This window comes from Pan troglodytes, chromosome 3 (assembly GCF_028858775.2).
Source record: "Pan troglodytes isolate AG18354 chromosome 3, NHGRI_mPanTro3-v2.0_pri, whole genome shotgun sequence".
In the NCBI taxonomy this organism is placed as follows: domain Eukaryota; kingdom Metazoa; phylum Chordata; class Mammalia; order Primates; family Hominidae; genus Pan; species Pan troglodytes.
In genome coordinates, this window is record NC_072401.2 from 74,301,352 (window position 1) to 74,321,766 (window position 20,415).

At 42.1% G+C, this 20,415-nt stretch overlaps 1 protein-coding gene across 22 annotated transcripts in view; it reads left to right on the forward strand.

Annotated features, from left to right (window-relative positions):
• The first annotated feature begins 6,587 nt into the window (after nucleotides 1–6,587).
• CLOCK (clock circadian regulator) overlaps nucleotides 6,588–20,415 on the forward strand; it is a 119,016-nt gene continuing 105,188 nt past the window's right edge. For 7 of the 22 annotated variants that reach the window (XM_063809629.1, XM_063809622.1, XM_063809624.1 and 4 more), the window contains exon 1: nucleotides 6,761–6,940. The gene's annotated coding sequence lies outside the window, so the exon portion shown is untranslated. Of the gene's footprint in view, nucleotides 6,941–7,095; nucleotides 7,241–7,746; nucleotides 8,045–20,415 lie in introns of those variants that run through there. The other 15 variants (XM_016951714.3, XM_063809630.1, XM_063809625.1 and 12 more) reach the window with 9 other exon arrangements.

Below are 20,415 nucleotides of genomic sequence, written 5' to 3' on the forward strand. Positions count from 1 at the left end.
TGCAACCAATCACACTGATTGCTGGCTGAGAGTTCGTTTGCAACTTTGTAACTTCACCTTAGCCTCTGATTGCTTGCTTTTGGCAACCACTCAGACCAATTGCAAGCCACCACTTCATGAAATGAAGTGGCCAATGGGAAGCCTCTAGGGGGTATTTGGACCGGAGAAGATTCTGAGCCACTACTCACGCCGGCTCCCACACTGTGAAGTGTACTTTCGTTTTCAATAAATCCCTGCTTTCGTTCTTTAGTTGCTTTATTCTTTCTTTGCGGGGCGTTTTGTCCAATTCTTAGTTCAAAACGCCAAGAACTTGGACACCTTGCAGTCAAGACCCTCTATCAGTAACACTTTCAGGGCCTATCCCTCTAGTGTTGGGGACTGGGAGAGAGAATAGGGATGAAAGGGATAAATTTTCCTTAACTGTACAATGAATACTGCATCCAAATGTTCACTCTTTAATGGGGCACATTGAGTTCTCCTAGAAACTCTGAAACAGCTTCCCAACTGCACAGTCCCTCGATCAACACAGGCGATGGAGCAGTCTTAGCTCTATCTCTGCTAACTCTCTTAGTTTCCTCTCCCAGAAGTAAATCCAGCCTCTTGCTGCTAGAATTTCTTTCCCCCTTCAGGATCAAGATAGTTCAAACCTGGACAGCATTTTCTACGCAGCATCGATTGACCCATGAGAAACTTACACATCCTTGGTATCCTTGCTATACCACATGGTAGATGTTGTAGATTGCTTTATTTCAGCCCACTCCCTGGCCAGCTATTTCTCCAACTCTTTTCCTGTTTCATGTAGGTACAAGGCAATATCAGCAAGTTTGATAGTGAATGAGATGCCACTCTCCCTCCCTCATAGTCACCTAGCTGATTCTGTTGGAGTCTTGTTCACTTGGGGTAGGGTGAGGCATAAAAAGGAAAGGAAAAACCATAGTACACCCCAGGAACCTGGCTTCAGTGATTCTGTCAGGTGTTTTTCCTCTTGCCAAGTGTTGAACTTATGTGGTCTGAGGGTAGAGAGTTGGAGGTTTTGGCTATGGTAGATCCCTTTTTGTCCAACTTTTATCCTTGGGTGAAGGAGTGGGTATCTGACCCCAAATGTTGGCAGCTGTTTAGAAGGTGAGGTACTTCATGCACTTGTACCCTATTTTAGATTTCAGTCAGCATCTTCTTTACAAGTATTAGCTGTTATCTATTAGTGTTACATATTCTTGCTGGTTCTCAAGTATTCAATCACTAGAACGGTATTAGTCACATCATATTTCACTGACTGATTTTAGTTTGCTTCTCTTTTGTACTTTTGAGAGGTGAAGCCAGCTGGGCTTCTGGGTTGGGTGGGGACTTGGAGAATTTTTGTGTCTAGCTAAAGGATTGTAAATGCACTAATCGGCACTCTGTGTCTAGCTAAAGGATTGTAAACGCACCAGTCAGCACTGTGTAAAAACGCACCAATCAGCATTCTGTGTCTAGCTAAGAAGGATTGTAAACACACCAATCAGCACTCTATGTCTAAAGCACTCTGTGTCTAAAGGATTGTAAACGTACCATCAGCACTCTGTAAAATGGACCAATCAGCATTCTGTAAAATGGACCAATCAGTGCTCTGTAAAATGGACCAATCAGCAGGATGTGGGCGGGGCCAAATAAGGGAATAAAAGCTGGCACCCAAGCCAGCAGCAGCAACCTGCTCAGCCCCCCTTCTACACTGCGGAAGGTTAGTTCTTTCACTCTTAACAATAACTCTTGCTGCTGCTCACTGTTTGGGTCCACACTACCTTTATGAGCTGTAACACTCACTGTGGGGGTCTGCAGCTTCATTCCTGAAGTGAGCGAGACCATGAACCCACCAGGAGGAACAAACAACTCCGGACGCACCACCTTTAAGAGCTGTAACACTCACTGTGAAAGTCTGCGGCTTCACTCCTGAAGTCAGCAAGACCACAAACCCACTGGAAGGAAGAAATTCTGGACACATCTGAACATCTGAAGGAACAAACTCCAGACACACCATCTTTAAGAGCTGTAACACTCACTGCAAGGGTCCATGGTTTCATTCTTGAAGTCAGTGAGACCAAGAACCCACAGGAAGGAATAAATTCCGGACACACTTTCATGCACATTACTAAGGCTACCCCTTGACAATAATCTGCCTACAGTCATAATTTGGGACAAAGATGATCCTAAAAATCATCTTTCTGGCATTTCATTCACTCATTAAATCATTCATTCACCTCAGGCATTGGTGGTTTTGTTTGTTTGAGACGGACTTGCTCTGTCACCCAGGGTGGAGTGCAGCAGCACGATCTGGGCTTACTGCAGCCTCTGCCTCCCAGGTTCAAGTGATTATCCTGCCTCGACTGACTCTTGCTCTGTCACCCAGGCTGGAGTGCAGCAGCACGAACTGGGCTCACTGCAGATTCTGCCTCCCAGGTTCAAGTGATTTTCCTGCCTGAGCCTCAGACTATAGACATGCACCACCACACCTGGTGAATTTTTTTGTATTTTTTAGTAGAGACAGGGTTTCACCATGTTGGCCAGGCTGGTCTCAAACTCCTGACCTCAAGTGATCTGCCTGCCTTGGCCTCCCAAAGTGCTGGGATTACAGATGTGAGCTACCACACCCAACCTGGTTTTTATTTTTAAATTTTAATTAATTTATTTTAGTGATGGGGTCTTGCTACATTGCCCAGGCTGTTCCTTAACTCCTGGGCTCAAGCAATCCTCCCGGCTCAGCTGGAACTACATGTACGTGTCACTCTACCCAGCTCACCTGAGGTGTTGAAATGGATGCTACACGTATAGTGGCAAAGAAAACACATGGTTCTCGCCCTTCTGGAGTTTATCTTGTGGTGGTAGGGAAAATAGTTAATAAGAAAACAAATATCATATATACATATAACTAATATATACATAATTTAAACTTAACAAGTATTATGGGGGAAACTGGACACAACAGAAGAGAATAACTTTGGATATTATTGGTGGTGGTGGGGGCAGGTGGGATGTTGGAGGGAGACCCACTTAAATAGGGTAGTTAGATCTTTGAGATGTGATGGTTGAGAAGGAGCCAGCCATGAGAAAAGGTAGGAGGGGTCCAGGCAAGGGCACAGCATGCATGAAAGCCTGAGAGCAGAGATAAATTAGCAAGGAAATGAAAGGCAGTTTCTGGGTTGGAGCGTCACAGGAAAAGGAAAAAAATGGTAAGACATGAGGTTGGAGAGGTAGGGAGGGGCCAGATCAAACAGGTTATTGTGACCATAATTAGGAATTTGTATGTAATGGGAAATGACAAAAGGGGTTTTAGAAGAAAATAACGTGACTTCACTTATATTTTCAAAATAATTTGACTGCTCTGTGGAGAATAGATTGAAAGAAGCATCCAAGATATTTGTGATACAGAAGAAGAGACATCCGGTAGATAAACAGACGTGTGTATAGAGCCCAAGGGAGAAGGGAAGGCTGGAGTTAAAAATCTGTGAGTCATTTCAACTATTCTTAGTGTTCCAACAAGAAATTGTAAAGATTTACAACCACCATCGTCACCACCTAGCCTTTATGTAGCAGTTTAATTTACCTTTGATCATCACAGTTCTCTGAAATGCCTAGTCTTGTAACTTTACAGATAAGTACCTGAAGCTCAGAGGAATTACTTGATTTGCTCACTATCTCTCGGCATGAGTCAGAATTTAAGCCAAGAGTTTTGACCACAATGTCTATAATACTACCTCAACTATGAGGCAGGGTTTTGTAGTTCCAGTTTAAAGGGATTAGAAAGAATATGAGTAACTGAATAAACTATGCAAGCTTTAAAAAAATACTTAACCTTATATTCTCTATTAAGCATATCTTAAAGCTTCCTGTTCTCCAATTCACCTTAAAGTATGGCAGTAAAACTAGGAATGTCAATGAATGGATGAGTTACTATGAAAGAACAGATATGACTTTGTGACTGATGGGACATAGGAGTTAGGGCAAGAATTAGAGCAAAAGAGACATGAAAATTACCCAAAAAGGAACATCATTGACAAGAATAGCCAACATTTCTATGGGATTTCTTATGTACCAGATAAAATTACACACACACAGACACACACACTGTCTCAGTTAAGCTATGAGATAGGATTGTAATTATCCCATTTTAAAGATGACGAAATTAAAGAACAGATAAATAACTTGCTTAAAGTCATGGAGAATATTAGTGGTGAAGCTATGATTTAAATCCAGGCAGTTAAGATCCTAATTTTGTACTCTTAACCACTATGATACGTTGCCTACCAACTGGGGGAAATCAGTTGACGAGGAGTTGGAAATACTCAGTTTAAATGATAGCAAGGTTCACAAGAAAGGGTGAACAGAATATCTGAAATTATGTTTAAGGCTATGGAATATAAATTTAGGAGCTATGAAACTATGAGGCAGGATTTTTGTTTTATGGAAATCTGGGATCTGGAAGTTGGAAAAGCTATTGGAAATATCCAATACAGGCTGGGTACAGTGGCTCGCGCCTGTAATCCCAGCACTTTGGGTGGCTGAGGCGGGTGGATCACTTGAGGCCAGGAGTTCAAGACCAGCCTGGCCAACATGGTGGAACCCCATCTCTACTAAAAATACAAAAATTAGCTGGTGGGGTGGTGGGAGTCTGTAATCACAGCTACTTGGAAGGCTGAGGCACAAGAATTGCTTGAACCCGGGAGGCAGAGGTTTCAGTGAGCTGAGATCATGCCACTGTACTCCAGCTGGGCAACAGAGCAAGACTCTGTCTCAAAAAATGTCTCAAAAAAAAAAAAAAAAAAAAAAGACATATCCAGTACATTTTTTCTTTTCTTGGAGAGAATGTGGGAGAAAGGAGAAGCTGTGAACTGAACCATGGGAAATGTTCAAGCAGTGAGAGAGGACTGAGCAGAAAAACGGGGGATTATCAACAGGTCTTGGTAAATAATTAAATACAGTGAAAGAAGGAGGAGTCAAAGATGGACATGGTTTGATCTTGGTGACCGAGAGGACAATGAAATCATTAAAAAGGGCAAAGGTATTTTGAAGATAATATGTTCTAGATGATGGGGAATATAAGGAGGGATCAGTGTCTCTAGAATAAAATTCAAAAATCCATCCTAGGGAAAGCATTCAAACCCTCTCGTCTGGCTGCAACCTACCTTATCAGTATTACTAACTTTGCCTCCGTCTTGCTACCTACCTCTTGTCAGTCGGGACTCTTGATTGCATGTGAAAGAAAACCTCTCACTGGTTTAAGCAATAAAACAGATGCAAGAATTTACTGACTGGTTTAACGAAATTTCCAGAGGAATCTAATCTACATTTGTTTCCAGGCCTCAAACATGTCTTTAGGCCAAACCTGTCTTCAAATCTGCTTTTTTTCCATGTTGCCTTCTTTCTCAGAATTCACGTGTGGAAAGATGGCTCCAGGTCTCCATTCTCCCAGATTTAAACCCATTGGTAAAGAGGTAACACCCTTCTTAGGAACTGTAGTTTGCAACCGAGGATTAAACTCAAATATGCCTTCCCCTTGTGTCCTGCTCAGACCATATGGACTGAGAGTGGATAAATGATAGTTCTTCAAAAGAAATTATCAGAATAGGGAATGAATGCTGAACAGGCAAAAATGTGGACCAAAATATCTTCTGCTATATGATGGGGTAAATTAACAAATCATGTTTTCCCACTCCTGAAAGAAAAATCCTTAGGTGCAGGATCAAGGATCTGAATAAGTGCTTCAGTTTGATGTTCTTTTGCCCAGAGCATACAGCAAGAATTGAAAATGTTTACTGAGGTGACTGTTACTTTAAAGGGAGGATTTTATGGCCAGAAAAGTGCATTTTTTGAAAGAAAAAGATGGCTTTTATTTCAAATCCAAAAGATATTCATTAAAACATAGGAATTACTAGGAATTAAGACTGTAAAGATCTCTTTTCCAGTAGAAGCACTGAAATGTGCTTTCTCATGTGGACCAAATGTGCCTTAACGCGTCAAGGTAAGTAATTTCCCTAAGATAAGTAGTAGTCACACGTTGTTCCAACGAGGAAATCCATGCAAATTAGGGTCCTGGTTTATTTCTGATGCTTCATTCTCCATCTTCCATTACACTGTCACTTGGTTTTTAATAAAAGGGCAAGGGAAAAATCTCCAAATGAGCAAATAAATCCCGACCTCCTTTCGCTTCCCTCCTCTGGCCGAGGGCGCATGCCCTGTCTCCCCAGGCCCACCCACCAAGAAGAAGCAACCCAAGCCGCGCTCCCTCAGGAGATGGGAGATGTTACTGGCGGTCCAGGCGCCTTTGCAACTCTTCTCTCCCAGCACCAGGAGAGGAAACACGAATGATGCCACTGGGGGAAAAAGTCTCCTGCCAACACCCGAAAAATCTAAGCTGGCGTCGGCAGTGTTTTGCTTTGGAAGGGAGAGCGGGTTCCTTTTTTGGCCTCTGGATCCCTCATCCGGCAGGAAGCTCTTCTTCCTCCTCCTAGCCCCCGGCATACGGGGGGAAAGCCAAAGAGCCTCCAGGACCTAAGGCTAGCGCTCAGCCGGCCGGCCGCGCCCTCCACCCGACCAGGCCCCGCCTCCCCGGCTTTCTAGTAACCGGCGCCCTTCCCGGCCGGGGCAGGGAACGGTGCGCCTGCAGAGCCAGATTTCGGCCCAAGGGGCGCGGGAGTCTCTTCGGGCGTCCGGGATCCCCTGGCGCGGCTCCGTGCTGCCTAACGGGGCAAGTCGCATGCGCACCGAGCCGCGCTGGGGAAGGGAGAGTGAGGGGAGGGGCGAGCGCAGAGCCTCCGCCGGCCGTCTGAGCCCGCTGGGTCGCTGACGACGCATGCGCCGGGAGGGGGCGCAATCACGGACTCGGCTTGCGGCTGCCGGTTTAAAAAAGGAAACCCCGGAGAGCGAGAGCGCGAAGGAAATCTGGCCGCCGCCGCCGCGAGCGCTCCCGGTGAGAGGCGCCCGCCCGGTGGGCCCAGGGCCTGCCGAGTGCCGGTTGGCTTCCTTGGCGGCGCATGCGCGCTCCCGGGCTGGTGGAGGAGGGGAAGGGAAGGGAGGGGGAGGAGGAGCTGGCCACAGGAGCGGCGAATTTTTGGGGGGGTGGGTGGGGGGCGCCACTCACAGCCCCAGGTGCTGCTGGAGGTGGGAGCCGCGGCGCCTCCTGAACACAGGCGGGGTAGTGGTTCCGAGTCACCGCAGCGGGAGACCTGGGTGGGGGAGGGAAGAAGCCGGAGCCGCCGCAAGCCACACGGTGAGGGCGCGGGGAAGGGGAGGGAGCGGGGGGCGGCGTGTGTGGGGCCGGGGGGCGGCGGCCAAGGGTGGGGAAGGCGGGAGCTGAAGCCCTAGTTTGGCGTCTCGTTCTAGTGTGTCTTTTCCCGGGACTTCGGGCCGAGGCCCGCCCTGCCTGAGAGGCCCTCTGGGGCAGCTGGGGTTACCTGCGGGGCAGGGGCGGGAGTGGGGTGCACGGCGGGGCCGGGCGGCTTGAGGGCGCCCGGAGCTGCGGCCGATTCCAGCAGCTGGGAGGCGGGGAAAGACGGGGACCGGGTGCCGAGAGAGCTTTCGCTGGGGACCCGCTAGGCCTTGTGACCCACTTTATTCCTGTCACCACTCGGGCACGTTTGGAGCAGCGCCTAATGGGGCGCCGGGGCGGCCAGCTCCTCCGGGGAACCCCCGCCCTCCCGGCGCCCGGCCCGCGTGCCGCAGTCCGCAGTCCGAACGGCCGCGGTTGCCGGCCGCGGGCTGGTTCCGTTAGTGGTCGTGGTTCCGGGGTTCCGTCCCTGGGCAGCGCGCGGCTCTTAGCGTCTGACTCCAGCGACCGCGCGCGGGTTCGAGGGTTGGCGGCGAGGCGCTCGGTTTCTCTTCTTCCGTCCACCCGCGCTTCCCGTTCCCCGTCACCGCCGCTGGCGTTTGTAGATTTCTTTCCGCCAGTGAAGCTGGGTTTTCTGGAGTTGGCTCTGGCGCTCTGGCCCCTGGAGTGTAATTTCCTACACGCAGCGCCGCAGAGTTTATATTCTTTGAAAGTGTTTGTAGCTTTGTGGAGGTCCTCTTGTTGATGGTAGGTGAGCCTAATTCTGCAAGATAAAAGCCTAGTCTCTGACCTGGCAGATGAAAGATCAAATCAGATTGTGGTTTCCTGCTATTAGAATGCCATGCTATTAGACTTTAAGGCTTTTTAGCCTTCTTTAAAAAATAAAAAAATTTTTACAGTGGAAGAAAAGCACAAGAAGTAAACTTTTACAGTCGTTGATTTGACTATAACGCTGATCCCTCCAAATCAAAGGTAATTTCACTTTGAAGATTGCGTTCTGATTTGTAGCTTTAAGCGATTAGAGAAAATTGTGCAATATTCCCCTCTACCTGTTTGAAAATAAACATTCTTAAAAGGATGTAATTTAGATAATGAATTGCTTTCTCTGAAACTCATCCCTTGGGACACCTCAAATCTGATTGGTTTTCAAATCTTGGGGGAAGGAAATTAATTCCTGTGTTAAGTGGTTGGCTGAACAGAATGTCTTGAAAGGTTAGCCTGTAGCATTAGGAGAAATACCTAATGTAAACGACGAGTTAATGGGTGCAGCACACCAGCGTGGCACATGTATACATATGTGACAAACCTGCACGTTGTGCACATGTACTCTAGAACTTAAAGTATAATAATAAAAAAAGTAAAAAAAAAAAAAAAGTTAGCCTGAAGAAAGCAGACTGAAAATGTTCTAAAGCTAGGCGTAATCAGTTATGAAAAAAGAATAAGGAAGCTTTCTACGTACTAACATGCAAAGATTGCAAAAATTTGCTATGAAGTGAAAAAAGCAAGGTGTAGCAGTACTTTGTGAATAGTGTGTTACATCTTAAGGGCGAGGTGTAATACAAGTTTATGTTTGCTCTTTATATAAAGAAATTATGGGAGGATTTAGAAAACTAACAATAGAGGAGAGAGAAATAGTCTGAGGGAATGGTGGGAAATGAGATGTATTATGTGTATGTCTTCATGTTTTCAAATTTTTGTGTGTATTATGGACTCATAAACTGGATTAAACAAAAATCCTCCTCCCCCAAATAATTTGTGTGATTTTTGTTGCCTAATTTATGGTGATTTGAGTCATTTTCAATATGATTGCTTTTCATATTTTTTAGGAAAATCAACTAAAAAGGAAGTTTGGGATACCTTTTATGACTATTTACACTTTAATTTTTAAGATTGCAGAGGTCACAGGCATTTATCTTTTAAAGATGTTTAGTTATATCTTGCCTTGCTAAAATATATAATGACTGTATACATTTGGCATTATGGCTGGATTATGCTGCTTTCAGAGTGTAGTTTGTGTTTCCTCCTCCTCTTTTTTTCAGGAGTCATAGATGGGTAAAATTTTACTTAACCCCAAAGTTTCATGACAAACAATTATGAGGAGGATGTGAACATTCCCTTAAAGTGCTAGTAAACTTGATTGTCTAGGTTAGTTTGCTTTTCAGGTTGGGAAACTTTTCTTTCTTTTGAGGAAATCAAACATGAACCCCAGTGAAATGTAAACTGGGGTGTGTGTGTGTGTGTGTGTGTGTGTCTGGTTGTTTCTCATGAAAGAGTGTACAAAATGAACTTTTTTTAGGACTGTGGATTGTTGAAAACCTGTTTAATGAGGTTAAGACTGCACAGGCAGCTGTTAGATGAGATATAATTTTGGGAGGGGACCTTCAAACTCCCCCTGGTGACTAATATTGTGTAATGAAAGTAGTGAATAGTGACTAATGGATTGCAGTTGCTGTGGGCATTTTTGTAATATTACCAGTATTCCTTTTTATTTTGTAGGATAGGATACTTATATTATTTCTGTTTGATATGTAGGTTTTTCTAATAGACTTCTGCAAAGTGTCACTTATTTTTCATTTGAATTCCATGTGGGTCCATTCAATCTTTTTTAAAAATGGAATTACATTTCAATTTTTTTTTTTTTTGAGACGGAGTCTTGCTCTGTCACCAGGCCGGAGTGCAGTGGCACGATCTTGGCTCACTGCAACCTCCAGCTCCCAGGTTCAAGAGATTCTCCTGCCTCAGCCTCCCGAGTAGCTGGGACTGTTATTTTTAAAATTACAGAAGTAAATTGATGCTCATAAAAAGTTAATACAGTGTATATATAATAAGTGACAACCCCTTTACATCCACTTCTAGCTCACATTCCTCCCCAGAGGAATCTAGGGAGCACAGCTACTCGTATACCCTTGACTGAAGGGTAACACTGTTAACACCACTGTATGATCTTCTAGATCTTTTTCTGTGCATTTGCAAATATGTTCTTTTCAGCCTTGAAAACGGAATCATCTTGAATGATCATCTGCTTTGCCATTTTGCCTCCAGTATGGGCTCTGTTACTACCTACAGGACAGGGACATGACTTGGAGCCTGTCAGAAAGCTTAACATCTGATATAGACGATAGGTCATACTCATCTTTTCACTAGTGAGGGGCCAATTGTTATGGAGGCATTTGCAGAGTTTGAAGGGAGGTCATACTGATGTGAGTTTTATCTGGTATAGATTTAATTCACTGTAAACTTCGAGCGGCCGAGGTGGGAGAATGGCTTGAGCCCAGGATTTCAGGACCAGCCTGGGCAACATAGTGAGACCTCTTTGCTACAAAATTTTTTTAAAAAAAATTAGCCAGATGGGGTGGTGCACACCGTAGTTTCAGCTAATTGGGAGGCTGAGGTGGAAGGATCACTTGAACCCAGGAGTTCAGCCTTGGTGACAGAGTGACACCCTGTTTTAAACAAAACAAACCCAAAAGGTGCTTGGATTCCATGAATTTTATAGGACTCTTTAGAGTCCAAGTTTTAGGGTTTTCTTTGGCTTTTGACTTGATCGATAGTGTATGGGTTAAACTTTGATTTTTTTTCCTTCTGTACTTGCTTGCAGACTCCTACGAAAGCCTTGTAGATTACACCAGCCTCTTGAGCTCCTCTGAAGTGAACCTAAGCAGACTGTCCTTAACTAAGGGACACTGATACTGACTTGGATAAAATTTAGCTTTTGAAGGGAAAAGGAGAGAAGAGGCTCTTTGGTTTGGCTTTTGCTTAACTGACAACAAACAACTAATATGCACTACCCTCTCCTCCATCCATCCCTCTGGTTCTCTAATAGTTCCAGAGGGTTTGTTTTAAACCAGGTTACAAAGAATTACCAAACCTTAATTCTTTTTAGCTGATGGAGTTTGCAAAAAGTTCAGAGTATTGATCAAGACTATTTACTATGGGAGATACCTAGAAAGATGCAGTATAATTGACCCTGCCTTCAGTGGTTTTGAAATCTAGTATGGTTAAAACAGCATAGACATTATTATTATTATTATTATTATTATTTTTTATTTTTTTTTTTTTGAGACAGAGTCTCGCTCTGTCACCCGGGCTGGAGTGCAGTGGCGTGATCTCAGCTCACTGCAACCTCCGCCTCCTTGGTTCAAGCGATTCTCCTGCCTTAGCCTTCCAAGAGTAGCTGGGATTACAGGTATCTGCCACCACACCCGGCTAATTTTTGTATTTTTAGTAGACACGGTGTTTTCTCCATGTTGGCCGGGCTGGTCTCAAACTGCTGACCTCAGGTGATCCGCCCACCTCAGCCTCCCAAAGTGCTGGGATTACAGGCATGAGCCACCATGCCCAACTGAAAAGCATAGACATTATAACACAAGGTAGAAAATGACAGATTTTATAAGAAAATTACATACAACATTTGTAAGGATGAGCCTATTTCTGGCTGTTTTTTTTTTTTTTTGGTGGGGGGAGAGGCATGGGATTTTGAGGGAGAATACGTATCTTAACCTTTTAATTAGTTAAGAAAGGAAACTTAGCTCAGATCTTAGCTCTTGATAACGTAAGGAGTTGTTATGTTCTTTTAGCAGGCATCTGTGAGACTGATAGCTATTTCAGTAGTTTTTTTTAAGCTTTCCCGCTGGAAAGAACCATTTGATGTTTTATTTGGTAATTATAATACAGCCTCTTTAATCATTTCAGGATTGCTAGAAAAATTAGGAAATTAAATCCTATCAGTTAACTGTTGTCTACCATCAAAAATATGTCAGCCAGTGTTAATATTAAAAGAAAATTGTTTCCTCTTATCTCAATCTTGAAGCATATATATTATGTCACCTCTTCCCCACATTTTTACTTCTAGTGCTGTGTCAAATGAAGCATTTGTTTACTGTGACTATTTTAATAAAACAACATTGTGGGGGAAAAGTCAAACTTCTGCGCTGTAGCTAAACCTTTTGATGTTTATCTGTTTCCTTATAGTTTTTTACAGATGCATAAAGTAAAATATTTTTTAAGTTCCTTGTAGGCATTACACCAATGGCTGTTGCATTTTCTCCTTTTCTGGATCAAAAATTCTAGATGGAGTTGTATGAATTATTTATAGAACACTGAAGTGTCAGAGCAATATAATTGTTACTAATTGACTATAATTACATAATGGCATTTATATTTACAGGTTGCTTTACAACCATTTATTAAAAGCCCTATTAGGTGTAACTTCTGTGAAACAGGTGGATACAGAGATTCCTGTTTTTTTCCATTTTTTTGATTATGCAAATGTTAAATTATTTAAACTTACTCTTATAGCCTCAACTCTGAGTTATTACTTTAGTTGGATATTTCACAGAGATGTAATTCTGTTAATTTTAAGTCTTAGAAGTCTACAGAAATCACTTGTGAAAAATGAAATTTTATGAATTACTTTGTCTTTTAAAGTATGCTGTTTCGGATATAATTTGCTTTTCATTTTTCAGAAACATTTTCATTTTTTACATTAATAATGACGAAGATTAAGTTTCTTTTTCAAAGAGGTCACATTCAGGTACTTAACATTTTTAATTCTCATCCCAAATAGTGGAAAATTGAATGTGAGGGCTATCTGGCTGTGACATGTTACCCCATTGATCCCCAGGGTTGATTCAGCTCATCTGGCTGGCTCGGCAGGTGTCCCCTTCCTCCCTCTCCACTCCACGTGCGTCCCTCCTGAAGCTGAAGCTGCGTGCTTGGTTGAAGAGGACAACCATCCCAAATAGAGGAGGACTGGTCTTGGGTCAAGGGTATACGAGCAGCTGCGCTCCCCTGCTAGAACCTTCGAGCAAGCTCTCAAGGTCCAAATAGTGGAAAATGAAAGTACAGGTTGATTCATGTTGGCAGGTTTTGGTATTAAAAAAAAATTAAAAAGCACACATGGGGGATATACCAATAAAGGTTAGACCATATGCCTAGCTAAGAACTTATCATTTGTATTAAAATATGGTTTAATGTAAAGAGTTGCCTTTCTCCATTCCCCCCTCCCCTCCCCTCGTCTCCCCTCCCCTCCTCTCCCCTCCTCTCTTACCCCCAATTAAAAAATAGCACATCCCTAATGTGGGAAACAGTAAGAAAGCATAGATTACATTTTAGGCAGGGCACAGTGGCTCACACCTGTAATCCCAGCACTTTCGGAGGCTGAGGTGGGTGGATCACTTGAGGTCAGGAGTTTGAGACCAGCCTGGCCAACATGGTGAAACCCTGTCTCTACTAAAAGTACAAAAATTAGCCGGGCATGGTGGCGGGTGCCTGTAATCCCAGCTACTTGGGAGGCTAAGGCAGGAGAATCGCTTGAACCCAGGAGGCAGAGGTTGCAGTGAGCAGAGATCACGCCATTGCACTCCAGCCTGTGCGACAGATCAAGACTCAGTCTCAAAAAAAAAAAAAAAAAATTAATATCATTGGAGATCATACCACCAAAAGTGCTGTTGTTAATCTTCTTGATTATCTATCTGCTTCCTGCATTTTGTTGAGCCATTACATAAGTATATGTATACTTATATGATGTTATGGGCTCCTAATGTAGTCCACTGTAGTGCAAGCTGTTCAGTTAACAGTGAATCATCAACATATTTTCATGTCAGTATTTTTCTGCTATGTGATTATTTTTAGTAGGTATGTAACATTCTCATCTCTGTGTAATAATTTACTTATCAATCTTCTGTTGGACATTGAAGTTGTTTACAATTTTTAGGATAATAATACTGTCACTTCCCTATATCATGCATTTTGATACTGGCCTACCTAGTATCAGTGATTTTTTCTATTTTTGTTTCCCTGAAAATATCTCAATTTCACCTTTTTTTTTTTTTTTTTGAGACAAGGTCTCACTCTGGCACCCAGGCTGGAGTGTAGTGGTGTGAACATGGCTCACTGTAGCCTCAACCTTTTGGGCTCAGGCAATCCTTCACCTCAGCCTCCTCAGTAGCTGGAACCACAGGCACATGCCACCATGCCCAGCTAATTTTTAAATTTTTTGTATAGGCGGGGTCTTGTCATGTTGCCCTGGCTGTTCTTGAACTCCTGGGCTTAAGAGATCCCCCCACCTTGGCCTCCCAAAGTGCTGGTGGGTATAGGTGTGAGCCACCATGCACGGCAGTTTCACCTTTTTTGAAGTGGTTTTTGGTGTTTTTTTGTTGTTGTTGTTGTTTTGAGACAGTCTCGTTCTGTTGCTTAGGCTGGAGTGCAGTGGCGTGATCTGAGCTCACTGCAGCTTCTGCCTCCTGGGTTCAAATGATTCTCATGCCACAGCCTCCTGAGTAGCTGGGATTACAGGCATGTGCTACCATACCCAGCTAAATTTTTTGTATTTTTAGTAGAGATAGGATTTTGCCATGTTGGCCACGCAGGTCTCCAAACTCATGGCCTCAAGTGATCTGCCCACCTTGGCCTCCCAAAGTGCTAGGATTACAGGCATGAGCCACTGTGGCTGGCCTGAAGTGTGTTTTCACTGGCTATTAAGTTCTAAGTTGGTAGTTATTTTCTTTCAACACATTAAGAATGTTTGGTTGCTTTCTGTCTTCCTTTCTTTTTGTCGAAGTCAGCTACCAGTCTTATTGAAGGCAATGTATTAGCTATATTCTTGCTGAGGATAATGTGTCTTTTATTTTTCTTTGGCTACTTTTAAGACTCTCTGTGTTACTTTTAAAGCACTTTGATGTGTTCAGATGTGGTTTTCTTTGTTGCTTTATGTTTATAGAGTTTTTTGAATCTAGCTGGATGCCTTTTAGTTTTGGAAAGTTCTGTTACCTTTTCATATATTCTGCCCCTTTTTTCTTTTTGGATCCTAATTACACATATATTAAACTTAATTATCATGTTCCACATGTTGAAAAAAATTTTTTTCTCTGTTTGGATATTTTCTATCGACCTGCCTTCCAGTATGCCAAAACTATCTTCTCTTTTTGTCAAAATAATCTTTTGTGTTCTTAATTTTACCTTGTGGTTTTGAGTTCTAGAGTGTTCCTTTGATGTTGTTTTATAGACTTGTAATAGACTCCAGTTCTCTTGAACATACTAATTATAGTTATTTAAATGCTTGTCTTTTCCAATATCGGCATCATCTATTGGTCTGTTTATCTTGTTTGTTTTTCTGTTGGTTATTGGTCATATGGTTGTATTGTTCCGTCTCTTCACATGCCTGATAAGTTTTCGAAGGAACTTACCCATTTCATTTAACTTGTTGCATTTATTGCAAAAAGTTGCTTATAATACTCTATTATTGTTCTTTTAATATCTGTAGAAAGTGTAATGAGTCTAATATCTGTATAACCTGTAGAGATTTAGTATCATTCCGAATACTAGTAATTTGTCTCTGCTCCCCTTTTCCCTGATTAGTCTGGCTAGAAGTTTATTAATTTTATTGAGGTTCTTAAAAAGTTAACTTTTAGTTTAATTGACTGCCTGTGGTTTTCTTATTTCCGCCCTGGTCTTTATTTCCTTTCCTCAGCTTACTTTTGGGTTTAATTTGTTTTCTTTTTCTGGTTTCTTAAGATAGAAGCTGAGGTCATTGATTTGTGACCTTTTTTCTTTTCTAATGTAAGCATGCTATAAACTTCCCTTTAATTGTTTATAATTTATTTATTTGTTTTTTGAGACAAGGTCTCACTACTGCTCAGGCAGTACAGTGTCGTGATCATGGCCCATTGCAGCCTTGACCTCTCAGGCTCAAGTGATCCTCCCACCTCAGCCTCCTGAGTAGCTGGGACTGCAGGCATGTGCCACCATGCCTGGCTAATTTTTTATTTTTGTTTTTATTTTTTTGAGACTGGGTCTCACTCCGTTGCCTGGGCTTTAGTGCAGTGGCCCAATCACGGGTCACCACAGTGTCGACGTCTCAGGCTCAAGAGATCCTCGCACCAGAGTCTATTAAGTGCTGGGATTACAGGCGTGTGCCATCATGCCTGGCTAATTTTTGTATTTTTTGTAGAGATAGGGTTTCACCATGTTGCCCAGGCTGGTCGTCAACTCCTGAGCTCAGGCAATCCACTTGCCTCAGCCTCCCAAAGTGCTAGGATTACAGGTGTAAGCCACCACACCTGGCCAGAGTTTATTACAATTTTTTCTGAAGACAAGGATGTCACTGTGTTGCCCATGTTGGTCTTGAACTCAGTTCAAGCAATCCTCTTTCCTTGGCCTCCTGGAGTGCTGGGATACAGATGTGAGCCACCACTCCTGGCCATTTCCAGTTTTTGATATGTTTCCATTTTCATTCCATTCAGAGTACTTTATAATTTCTTTCCTGATGTCTTATTGGGTCTATAGTTTATTTATAAGTGTGTTATATAGTTTTCAAATATTCGAGGATTTTCCAGAGATCATTGTTATTTTTAATTTAATTCCATTGTAATGAGATAATTTTAAATTTATTCGGATTTATTTTATGGCCTAGAATATATTCTATCATTGTAAGTGTTCTTCATGTGCAGTTGAAAAGAATGTGTGTTTTGTTGTTAGGTGGAGTGTTTTACAAATGTCAGTTAGGTCAAGTCTGTTGATTGTTTTGTTTATGTCTCATAATTTTTTATTGAATGCCAGGCATTGTGTAGTAAAAAACTTAAGTAAGCATTACCAGGTAATGGTACATTTTGCCGGGTTGGGAGAGGGGTGGGGGAAGGGGAAGTTCATTTTCTATGCAGATAGGCTAGGGAGCTGTATTAGTCTGTTTGCATTACTATAAAAGAATACCTGAGACTGGGTAATTTATAAAGAAAAGAAGCTTAATTGGCTTACGGTTCTCCAAAGTGTATAGGAAGCATGGTGCTGGCATCTGCTTATAGTGAGGCTTAGTAAGTTTCTAGTCATGGCTGAAAGTGAAGGGAGAGCAGGTGCATCACAAGGCAAGAGTGGGAGCAAGAGAGCAAGGTGGGGCAGGTCCCAGACTTTTCAGCAACCAGATCTTGTGTGAACTCACTTATTACCGAGGAGATGGTACTAAACCATTCATGAGGGATCTACCCCCATGATCCAGTTGCCTCCTACTGGGCCCAACTTCCAACATTGGGAATTACATTTACATTTCATCATGAGATTTGGAGGGGACAAGCATCCAACCCATATCAGGAGCCCATCATCTTAAATTATGTGGAGGCTGGGTTGCTATTTTAATAGTTTGCTATCCTTATTTTTCCTTGTTTTTTCAGATGTTGTCTTCTAAGGCTTTCATTTCAAAGCCTATTGGTCTTGTCCCTTTAGCAATGCCAAAGGTAGGAAATTTCACTTTGCTTTTCAAAGTTTTTTAGTTGACTTTGTAGCCTTTTACCCTGCACGGTTTTAAAATTCAGCAAATATGCTGAGGGGAGATACCACCTTTAAGCTTGAGGTCCTTGCGTGAAACTTTTTAGGAGAATTAGTCTCCTAGTGTTGTTATTCCAGCCCTGTGTGAACACCAAAAGCTGTCCTGGCTTCTGTGTTCCTCAGCAACAATATTTTACACAGGTCAGGCCTCAATTTTCAGCCTCTAACCCAAGCAATAATTAGGAAATACTCCCAGGGAAAAGACAGATATTGGTCATCTAAATACCTTTAAAATATTCTCCCCATCTCTGAGGTGGAGGTTGCAGTGAGCCAAGATTGTGCCACTGCACTCCAGCCTGGGTGACAGAGCAACAAGACTCCATCTCAAAAAAAAAAAAAAAAAGATTCTCCCATCACTGGAATTTTAGACCTTCTTCTTTCCCGTGCTTCCACAGCTCTTCACTAACTTTTAAAATATGATTTTTATAATTTATTTAGCTTTTTAAGTTGTTCTTAGCAAGAATATTGGCCTGCTTCAAACTAGTTCATTTTACCTAAGTGCAGACAATTTCCTATTATTATTATTATTGTCATTTATTTTTGCAGAGATAGGATCTGACTTTGTTGCCCAGGCTTGTCTTGAACTCCTGGGCTCAAGTGATCCTCCTGCTTTGACCTTCCAAATTATTAGGATTACAGGCATGAGCCACTTTAGCTGGCGCCTGTCATTTTTTAAAGGTATGCAGAATACTCAATATTTATGAGCTGTTTTATGTAGTGTTCTTTAGGTATTTTGTTGTTGGGTTTCAGTTTTTGATGTATATTTTTTAAAATTGATTTTTATTGGGGTATAATGTATATATGTTAAAATCTGCCCAATTTAAGTATGCAGCTTGAGTTTTGACAAACCCAAACATCCTTGTAATCACCATAATCAAGAAGCAAAAAAAATTTTTTTTATACTGATACGAGGTCTTTCTGTATTGACCAGGTTGGAGTGTAGTGGCAACATAGCGAGGCCTTTGGCTCTCCAAAAAAATAGAAAAAAATTAGCCAGACATGGTGGCATGCGCTTGTGATCCCACCTACTCAGGAGGCTGAGATGGGAGGATTGCTTGAGCCCAGGAGGTTGAGGTTGCAGTGAGCCATTGACTGTGCTGCTGGACTCAGCTTGGATGACAGAGCAAGACTGTCTCAAAAAAAAAAAAAAAAAAAAAAAAAAAAATTCTCACTTTATACAGAAAAGGCTGCTGAGATTTTGTTTAGGGTTGTATTTACTCTATAGATTAATTTAAAGAAAACTGATAGCAACATTGAGTCCTTTGATCCTTGAACACAGTATACCTCTCCATTCATTTAGGCCTTTCATTTTTCTCAGTAGTGCTTTGAAGTCTTTTAGTATACCTTTAATGGTGGTCTTCATCTTGTTCATTCAGCAAGTATTTATTGAGCATTCTGCTCTGTGCCAGCTACTATTCTGTCTGCTGGGGAACAAAGCCCTGCCTTCAGGGAGCTTATGTTCTAACTGAGGAAACCAGATGAGAAACTAGTGAGTTAAATATATGCTAGATGGATATTTGTATTGTAGAGACAACCAAATCAAGGTGTAGGGGATTAGAGTCTATTAGCATGTGAGGATAGAATGTATATCTTAGTTTTGGCTGCTATAACAAAAATACCCAGGGGTATTAGATTCTGCAGTACAACAGCACATAGACTGTGTGCTGTTGAATTTGGTTTGCTAGTATTTTTTTAAGGGTAAAAAAATCAGTATTCATTAGGTTTATTGCTGTAGCTTTCTTTTTTTGTGATATCTTTGTCTGATTTTGATATCAGGGTAATGCTGGCCTTTTAGAATGAGTTTGGAAATGTTCTCTCACATTTAGTTCTTTGGAAGAGTTTGAGGAGGATTGGCTTGGTGATAGTTGAGAGTAGAATAAGCACTCGTTTCAAGTTTGGTATTGTTGCACTGATGCTCCACTTGACTCGCTGCATATTACAACTGTAATTATTAATTACTTCAGTGCTGTTAATCATAGGGTAGTACAAGCTAGATTAAATGGCAAACAAATGTACAAAACATTTTATTACTATTGGGTTCTTTATACATTAATGTTTTAAGACACAGGCAAAAAGGAAAACATCGAGAGTTTACTGAAAAGCAAAAGTTTTGTAGTGTGTCTTGAATTTAGTAAACAAGTATCCACTCTCCTGCATCTTAAACAAGCACTTTGTTTTTGTTTTATTTTTTTGAGATGGAGTCTCACTCTGTTGCCCAGGCTGGAGTGTAGTGGCGCGATCTTGGATTACTGCAACCTCTGCCTCCCAGGTTCAAGCTGTTCTCCTGCCTCAGCCTCCCGAGTAGCTGGGATTACAGGCGTGTGCCACCATGCCTGGCTAATTTTTGTGTTATTAGTAGAGACGGGATTTCACCATGTTGGCCAAGCTGGTCTCAAACTCTTGACCTCAGGTGATCCACCTGCCTTGGCCTCCCAAAGTGCTGGGATTACAGGCACGAGCCACCATGCCTGGCCTTAAGCACTTTTTCACGGATTTACAAACAATCCCAAAAATCTTTAGTCAGTGAAATGGTTTGAATTACTTTCTAGGCAGAAAAATATTCTAATATGTATCTAAAATACTTAATTAAAAAGTGTTGAAAAAATATTTGGAGATCAAAACTTTTAGGTCATCATAAAATAAATTAGTAATATCATATTTTGGCTTCATTCTTTGGCATGTGGATATTCAGTTTTCCCAACACTGTTTGTTGTAGAGACTGTTTTTTTCTCCATTGGGTAGTCTTGGCACCCTTGTCACAAGTCATTTGGTGGTATGTGCAAGCGTTTATTTCTGTTCTG